Source organism: Silene latifolia, chromosome 11, assembly GCF_048544455.1.
Source record: "Silene latifolia isolate original U9 population chromosome 11, ASM4854445v1, whole genome shotgun sequence".
NCBI classification, from domain to species: Eukaryota; Viridiplantae; Streptophyta; class Magnoliopsida; order Caryophyllales; family Caryophyllaceae; genus Silene; species Silene latifolia.
The window spans coordinates 122,643,433-122,652,264 of NC_133536.1; the positions used below are offsets into that span (position 1 = coordinate 122,643,433).

At 38.8% G+C, this 8,832-nt stretch overlaps 1 long non-coding RNA gene across 2 annotated transcripts; it reads left to right on the plus strand.

Annotated features, from left to right (window-relative positions):
• The first annotated feature begins 5,034 nt into the window (after positions 1-5,034).
• On the plus strand, positions 5,035-8,246 carry LOC141615063 (uncharacterized). Of its 2 annotated transcripts, XR_012529591.1 has the most exons (4): positions 5,035-5,179; positions 5,279-5,346; positions 6,587-6,673; positions 8,076-8,246. It is a non-coding gene; the product is annotated as an uncharacterized LOC141615063 (long non-coding RNA). The 2 variants fall into 2 exon arrangements; XR_012529590.1 differs by lacking the exon at positions 6,587-6,673.
• The last annotated feature ends 586 nt before the right edge of the window (positions 8,247-8,832 follow it).

Below are 8,832 nucleotides of genomic sequence, written 5' to 3' on the forward strand. Positions count from 1 at the left end.
GAGATGCCAATGAACACAGATGTCCATAGATAACTGGAGTAAGGGGTGAGGGTAGGTATTAGGAAGCTCTTTAATTCGAACACCTAATCCCGCCCGCCTCGATATCGGCCTCTAATAATGATTAGGGAAATCGTTCATATTTGATATGTCGTCGATGTAATGCATGCAATGCAACAGTCATGGATTAATCCTAGCATGTGAATTTAGACTATGTCGGTTAACACGTATTTTAGCAAACAATTGGGTCGAAGTTGGAAATTAGATTAACTACATGTTAATGCCAAGTAAATAAATCATACATAATAATAATTACGACAAATGAATTACAATAATTAAAATTACAAGTTTTACAAAGTTTATTTGATCTACGTCAAAAGCACGCTCAAAGACGGGATTTCGATGAAAATAAATGAAAATAAAATTAGAATTAAAATATGAAAATATGTCAAATTAGAGGTGATAATACGAATAATAATTGATTTAAACCGTAATTAGGAGCTACGTCAAAGCGAGAAAGAGTTCAGAGACAGAAGCCAGCCCAGAACAGGCGCATCATCTGCTGCGTCCTATGGAAGAGGCGCAACACTTCATGCGTTTGTTCTAGAGCTGGGTTCTGGCTGTAAAGTCAGAACTGCAATATTGTTATTGTTCGTTGGTATATTTAGGATGAATTATCGATATTAGGCTCGAATTGAAGTACTTCAACCGATTATATGTATCTGTACAAGCCATAAAACGAATTAAAACGAGAAATTACAGCGGTTTACATGATTATGATTAACTCGTGTCGGAAATACAAAAAGGAGAAACTTGAGAGTAGATTAAGACGAAACTAGACAAATAAGAATCAGAATAAAACATGTATCAAATTAGGATTCCAGAACCTCGACATGAACAAGTCGAAATCCAGAAGAATCGATTTGAATAAAAAAGGCGAAAACCCGTAAGTATTGAATTACTTGGGATTAAGGACGAATCAAGCATTGTAGTTAAAAGGAGTTGTTAAAACATGATTTATGTACTGAAATAACAAAAGAACGAAAGAAAAAGAAAGAAATAAAAAAAGAAAGAAACTTACAGGAAGTTGAGGAAGAAGAAGAAGAGCAAGTGTGTGGACACGGGGGCCACGGGGGCGCTTGAGAAACAAACGTTTGCATTTTTGGAGTCGCCACCAATTTATTGTGGAAAATTGGAAACCGTTCGAATACCTCGTGCCATGTCAAGACACAAAGTAGTGACATGAACACCAAGAACTCGTTACCCTTAGCATTCCATGTCTAGAATGACTCTCGTGGATGCCAATGAACACGGATGTTCACAGAGATATGGAGTAAGGGGTGAGGGTACGTATTAGGAAGCTCTTTTGATCGAACACCTAATCCCGCCCGCCTCGATAGCGGCCTCTACTAATGATTAGGGAAGTTGTCTATACTCGATATATTGTCGATTATATGCATGCAATGCAACATCCAAGTTTTAATCCTAGCATGTGAAGAATTAGGCTTACATTAATGATACAAAAAGTAAATAACAATAATAAAAGAGAGATTTACACCCTCAGACTTACATGTTTGACGAAACGAGATGAACTAAGTTAATGATTAGTGATGCTCGACTCGAATGTAACGAAAGTGCCCTCGTAAGAGGAAAACGATTAAGATTAATTAAATTGATTGATGTGGAGTTGGTCAAATTGGTCGGTCATGCAAACGAGGCTGGTACTCAGAAGGATCCGAGCTTACGTGGTCGAATGTTCAAGCACTTAGACGCCAAAAAGTAAGAATGTGGTCTAGAATGCAAAGGGAGAAGAGAAGGGCGGACACTCGCGTGAGAAATATGAGGAGCGAAGGCTTCTATTTATACTAATCACGTGAAGGAATAGGGTTTTCGGAGAAACTTTGGAAGTGAATCTCGAAAAGATGTGAAAAGATACGAAAAATACGCAGAAAAGGACCTGGGAAGAGGCGCAGCAGTCACTGCGTCTCTTGGAAGAGGCGCAGCACCTGCTGCGTCTGTTCCCAAGTGGTTTCCTCCTGCGGAAGAAAGATTTCCGTGTTTGGTTTATGGAATGACGGGATAATCTTATTTTCCTTAATATTTTGTATGAATATTACGGGAAATACTTTACCAAAGAATAAAAGATTGTGAAAGATTTATAAAATATGAAATAGAAATATCCGGAACATTCCAGAACATTCTGACTCGGGATTTAGCGGTTATCAGAAAATGAAGACGGTTTTAGGCCCGGACTCCAAATGTACTCTAATTACTGTCAAAACGACCGTATCGGCGCGTAGATGACAATTAAGAGGTAGACATCAGTGTTTAAGCAATCACTTGACAATAAACTTATGAACTGTCACAAATCGTTCCGCGTACCAAACATGCGGCCCAATCATCACCGAGTGGTTTGCGGGAGGTGCAGAAATGAGGTATCTACAGAGCCCCCACTTTGACTGAGGCTTGGACAAGCCGAAAGTCAAAGTATAGCCATCAGGTCAATCGAAGATTACAACCTGACGACTATGGCGACGCGAGGCGGCTCAAGGGGTCTGAACCAAGGACCTGTCGTCGGGAACATTTTAGAGTCTGTCGACTATCGGGGAGGGTCGTTTAAAGTCCATTAGACTACGTAAATAGGCTCGCCAGCCATAAGAAGAGATCATACCTGAAACTTCTTGAGAGACGTTTTCGGAGGTGTATAGGAGCTAAGGGTAAGCGTAAGCGTAGGAGCTAAAGGATAAGCGTAGGCGTAGGAGCTAAAGGATAAGCGTAGGAGCTAAAGGATAAGACCTAAAAGATAAGTAAGGATTGTGCTAGGGTGTGGGACCCTAAAGGAAAGTATCGATGGGAAGGAGGCCAAATATAATTTCAACCTAAGGGGTAACTAAGGCTCGAGTGTAAGAACTCTGCCGGTCTGGGAACTTCTGGAGAACGACACCTTTATCGCACTCCGTGGGAAAACAGGAAATATTGTGGGTAGCAGGACACAGGCGGGAACTGCTGGAAGGAATCTGCTTGGGTAGTCTTCAAATAAACATCAGAAGAACTCGAGAAGGACGATTGTATGTCGTGAACTCTCGTTGGGGAAAACCTTATCAGGAATTTATCTCCATGTCTCGAGAGGGATTGTCTATCCGCTTACTCTCGTTGGGGGAATATAATGGAGGCGTGTCGAAACACCTGTCAAAGAATACCTGCTCGTTGTGACAAGCAAAGTCTTGGAAGCAATAAATAATGTATAACAGTCTGCAGTTGTCTTAGAAATGCGGGTCTGAACGAAGAATAATCGTCAAACGGACCAAAGAGATAAAATGGCAACGGGGAAGAGGCGCACCAAAGATGGGCCCACAAATAACAAACTCATAACGAATTTTTGAAAATTCGTATGAAGGGAAGCTAAGGAAGAGGCGCAGCAAGAGCTGCGTCTCTTGGAATAGCGCAAAGACTGCTTTGCGTCTGTTCCTTAGTGTGTCTTTTCTGCATAAAAACGCGATGAAACAGAGGGTTTCATTCATTTGTGTCGAAACATAAATCATCCATTTCTCTCTCAAACTTCAACCATTTCCGTCAAAATTTGATCCAAAAGCTTGCATTCGCCATGACTAATCGAGGTATGTATATCATTCTTGCATTAATCTTCTATAACGGACGAATTGGATTGACAAAATTTAGGGTTTTCAACCCTAAAATGTCGAAAATTTGGGGCTTTTCCCCCAAATGATCTTGCCTTGTAAAATTGACCATGTAAATGGCTAATTCGTAGTATAAGGATCATAACCATGTATTTGTTTCGAATTTTCGTTGAGTTTTGAGCATTTGAGTGAAATTGAGACGGTTTCACAGCTAAATCGTAAATTGCTTCGAAAATGGCCTTAGGCTTGCCCATTTGCGATGAAACTTGACATTTGGAATCCTTGAATGATGGGTAAACTTCCTACCATCTCGTAATTTGGGTTTGTGACGGCTTTTTCAGGGCACTTTTCTAGGGCATAATCGCCGTTATAACGAAATGCTGCCGAAATTTCGACTTGAACCCATGACTAGGCTTCAACTTAGGCTTGACTTGACCCAAATTATCACATGAGTGATAGGGTTTATGGGAATACGGCCAAAGATGGCGAGAAAAGAGCGATTTTGGGCCTTCTAAAACTCGAAAATCCTCTAATCAAGGCTCGTCGTCACTTGACGCGGCCTAAAATTACTTTAATTTTGCAGGTGACAAGGCTTCTACCTCTGGGAGAGCTCCCATGGAGATAGACACTGTCGTTGATGCTTCTCGTGCTCTCGAGGAGGCTTTTGCTGCGGCTAGGGCAGCCGGGGAGGTTGCTGAGGACGAGATCCTCGAGGAGCAGGTTTGTGAGGAGGAAGAGGCCCCGAGTGTAACACCCCGTATTTTATTAAGTTGGATAAAATTCTTTTAATTGCTATTTTGAATTTAATTACATCATTTAACGATTTATATATATATGCTTAGCTAATTAATTAATTTCATCATAATTCGATACGTTAATTTTAATAATCATTAATAAGTTTATTGAAAGTTAGTTCAAGTTTATTGAAGTTAGTTCGAGTTTGTTTATTTAATAATTTCCGTTTATTTACGAGTCCTTATGAAAGTTGTTTTAAGTGAACCCGAGATGGATTTTGGGAACAAAACCGTCCAATTAGCTATTTTGAGCTTATTTCACTAAAATAGCAATTTTTATTAATATCCGTTAGTTTTGTAAAAATCGCTAATAATTCCGATTCAAGCTGATATCGTATTATTTCCGTTAACTAGCTGAGTTTATTTTATTTTCACTCATTAAATTTATTTATTATTGATTCCGTTTTATTACTGAAACTTTTACTAAAACCGATTTTATTAACTCGAGACGGTTTTAAAAACGAGTGAAATTACTTAACGATGAAGAAACGTACGTGTAATATATAGCAGGCAAGCAAGCTCGTCACTTATTCTTTTATTATTATTATTATTATTACACCCGTCCCTACCCCATTCTTTTCCCCTTTCTTTCGTGTTTCACCAGCAACAACGAAACAATAGCAACAATCAACAGAACCCCAAATCACCATTTTTCCGTCGACATTCAACCTCAGATCCCGGCCCATTTCTCGACCAAATTCCGTAATTTTTGTACCATTCTCTTCCCCTTTCCTTCCTCCTCCTTTTAAGGTAAGAAAGTCTCCTTTTTGTAGTGGTTTCGTCTTTCGCCGTCTTATAAAAGTGTCGTCTTTTAGCTTCTTTATTCCGTTTTCTTGCCCTTTTATGAAGGATTCGAAGACCCGGGGTGAGGCTCGTGCCTTGTGGACCATTTATTCGAAGAATAAGGGGCGTTTAAGGTAACACGATTCTACCGATCCTATTATTAATACTATTGTTCGGGGTTATATGAAATCTGTGCTAACTATTTTTCGTATTCAAAATTAAGTGGTGATATCTCGTACTAGTATCCGATGGTAATTGTTGTCGTATTATATGAATTAATTATAATAGTAATAATAATTTTTGTCAAACTTTGTGAGATGGGATTTGAATGGATTATTGGAGATGGGTTGAGAATTGGTATGTTGAGCTTTGAGATTGTTAGTGGCAGTGGATGAATGATAGTCTAAGCTTTGGATTAATGGCGTAGTAACGTAAATATTTCGTTGATTGAAATATTGGTTTATTGGATTAAAGACACACGATTATGTACCACGAGGTTAGTAACAATTACTTAGGAATTTTGATAGTTGTTATAGTATAATTTTATGAGTACTACTAATTTATGTCTCTAGTCTTAATTTTATTAGCTTGTGAGATGGGTTTATAATTAATGTCTTAGATGGTCCGAGAGTTTGGTATGTCTGATGAAGGATGCTTATGTTAATTATAGTCAGTTGTGAAGTTGGTGGTCTAAGAGTAGTATGAATTTATATATTAAAGTGCACATTGTTGTCAGGGACATAGCAAGTTAAACGATTGAAAGTGTTAAGAGGCCTTTGCGAAGTTACTACGTACTGAAGGCTGAGTAGTATAATTGGGATTAATGTTAGAATATTGTGGTATTGTATTATTATTGTCGTATCCTTTGTTCTTGGCTAGTGGGTGAGTAGCTTGGAGTTATACTCTAAATGTTGAGCAATTCCTTTAATGGAATATTTGACAATATCGATATTGAAATTGAGATGGAAATCTGGTTACTATGGAGTATTATATTATAGGACGGAGTAATGAGAGAGATGGGGTAGAGAGTTGAGATTGAATTAATTTTTGGGACGAGAGTGACTTTTATAAGGTTGGCCTAGCAGCGGCCTGGCCGTGGCCTGCTGTAGCCTGGCCGTGGCCTGCTGTAGCCTGACCGTGGCCTGTTGTAGCCTAGCAGCAGCTGGTAGTGGCCTAGCTGTGGCCTAGGCAGTGGCCTGGCCGTGGCCTGGCCGTGGCCTAGGCAGTGGCCTGGCTAAGTCGCGAGTTTGGGCCGTATCTATAAATTGTTTTGACGCTAGTTTGGTTTATTTAAAATATAATTAAATTAATTTCCGTCTCATATTTTATATAACGATAATTCGTTAATATCGTCCTTTCACATAATTATTTTAGGTGACTCATATGTGGTTGAAGATGAAGAGTAATTTTGGGTTTTAGAAGCTTTCTCAAGTTTATTGCTTGTCTCTTTGCTAGCTTAAGGTAACTATTCCGAGTTACTCGACGAATTAATGTCACATTAGTAGTTGATGTTGTGTTTGTTGTTTGATAAGTGTTTAGGTGATTGATAATGTTTTACTTTCGTTTTTCACATGATAAAAATTGGAAATAGCATGAGAATACTATTGCGATAAATTTTGTAATTTGGGCCAAAGTAGGCCAAGACTCTGAGCTGGGCCAGATTGACCGAACGAGTTTGGTCAAGCTAGGTTTAAACCATCGACCTCGATTTGACCGATGACCCGTCGCGGGACTCGGGTCGAGGGTTTGTCTTTGAGGTGAGATTGGATGTTTTATGTTATGCCTTGATATTTGTAATTATCATTTCACATGTTGGTTGTTGGATGCTTTGGATGCTTTATACTTGAGTCTTCTTGCCTTGTTGCCATTTTAGCTTGTTCTCATGAATTATGAGATTAACGGTTAGCTGGAATTTGGATTATTATTGATATTGAGGATATTGTTGGATTGTCTGCTGAATAGACATTTATATAGCCTTTCACATGATAGAATGTTAGCATTTATGTTGGTAAGTTGGACTCTTTGCCCTCTTATGGTTAAGTGGGTGTCTTACTTGTCTTGTGTGGTGTGGGCTAAAGTATTCAAGCTGGGACTAGCTGGGACTAGGTCCTAGGTGAGTATTTCGGCCTTCATCATATATAGGTCTTTATAGTCTCTGACGAGTATATGTTCACTGCTTGATAGCCTTTGTGTTCCTGACTTGGTGGGTTTATATCCAAGTTGGGGCATGACCTCGTTACTTATTTTGAGAGTAGGTGGTCAGCTTAAGTACTAGCCAACCCTTTGGTGGACTCCTTAGGGAACTCACTTTGTTTTAAAAAAATTGTGGGTCTTGGGTGCGGTGGTGTGTATCCGCATGTCTAGGTCTGCGCAGATTTTAGGCTAGGGTTGTGTTGTGTCTTGGCCATGTTTTGATAGAACCTCTGAGCCAAGATACCGGTTCGATTACCTTCCCTACCTCGTGGTATAGACTCGAGTTACAAAGTGACTATTGACCGTACTAAGAACTTATGCCTGTCTTTGATATATTACCCTTTCTTGTTTGATGATTCTATGAATCATAGAAGGTGAGATGCAAGCCGGCTATGGTTGATAGAGTTTGGATTCCTGGATGTTATGTGATTCACATGATAGTGTAGTATGAGTCGGACTAGTATTCACATGCTAGGAGTATGTGTTGTTATATTGTTGTTCACATGATAAGCACGATTGTCTAGCATCTATATGCTAAGGCTATGTGTTATTCATATTCATATTCTTATGTTTACATGTTATATTAATTATGACATTTCGTGGCTGGGAGAACTCGGAGTTACTCCCCACTGACTGTGGCTTTCGTATTTGTATAAAATGCGAATGACAGGTAGGTGATGCATATATGGGGTACATGGACGAGCTAGCGAGCAAAGTAACCTTGGGACCTAGACTGGTTTTATTTCATTGTGACCCTTAAACCCTTTTTTTACGTCACATACATTTTAGGGACATATGTCTCCCTCTTTTTCTTTGGTTTGTATCACTTTATTCTCGCAGCTTTAGCGTAGTTATGTAAATTAGTTTGTTAGTAATTGCAGGTTTTGGCACTCTTCATTTGGAAATGTTTGTGAATGGTTTAGAAAAGTTTTAAAAATTACAGGTTTTTACCCAATTGAACCTATTACAAACATATCCTGTCAGTTTTTCTGTAGAATTACGTGTTTACTTTTCCGCAATAAATGAGGGTGTCACAGTTGGTATCAGAGCATATTTGCTCCCGGCGCACGTTTGTGAACCCTACTATAAATAACTTGACCTTAAAATAATAAACTTGAGAGACGGGTAGGATGGGTAGACTTAGGGCCTTATGTTGTAGTCTCTTTGTGTTTGCTCTTTGTTAGGTACTAACCTGTTTGTTGAATGTCATTTAATAATTGTTGCGTTCTTGGATCAATGACCGTGAGCTTATCTATAGCTAATGGAGTTATTACCCTTATTATTAAAAAAAAAAAAAAAGAAATTTGAACTAAAGGTTTTGAAAATATTTTAATGTTTTTCACTGGTTTTAACGTCAATTAGTGTTAAAGCTTGTTATTGGAGACGTCTGATAATTAGTTTTATCATTTGTTGGTGTAAAAACGTAT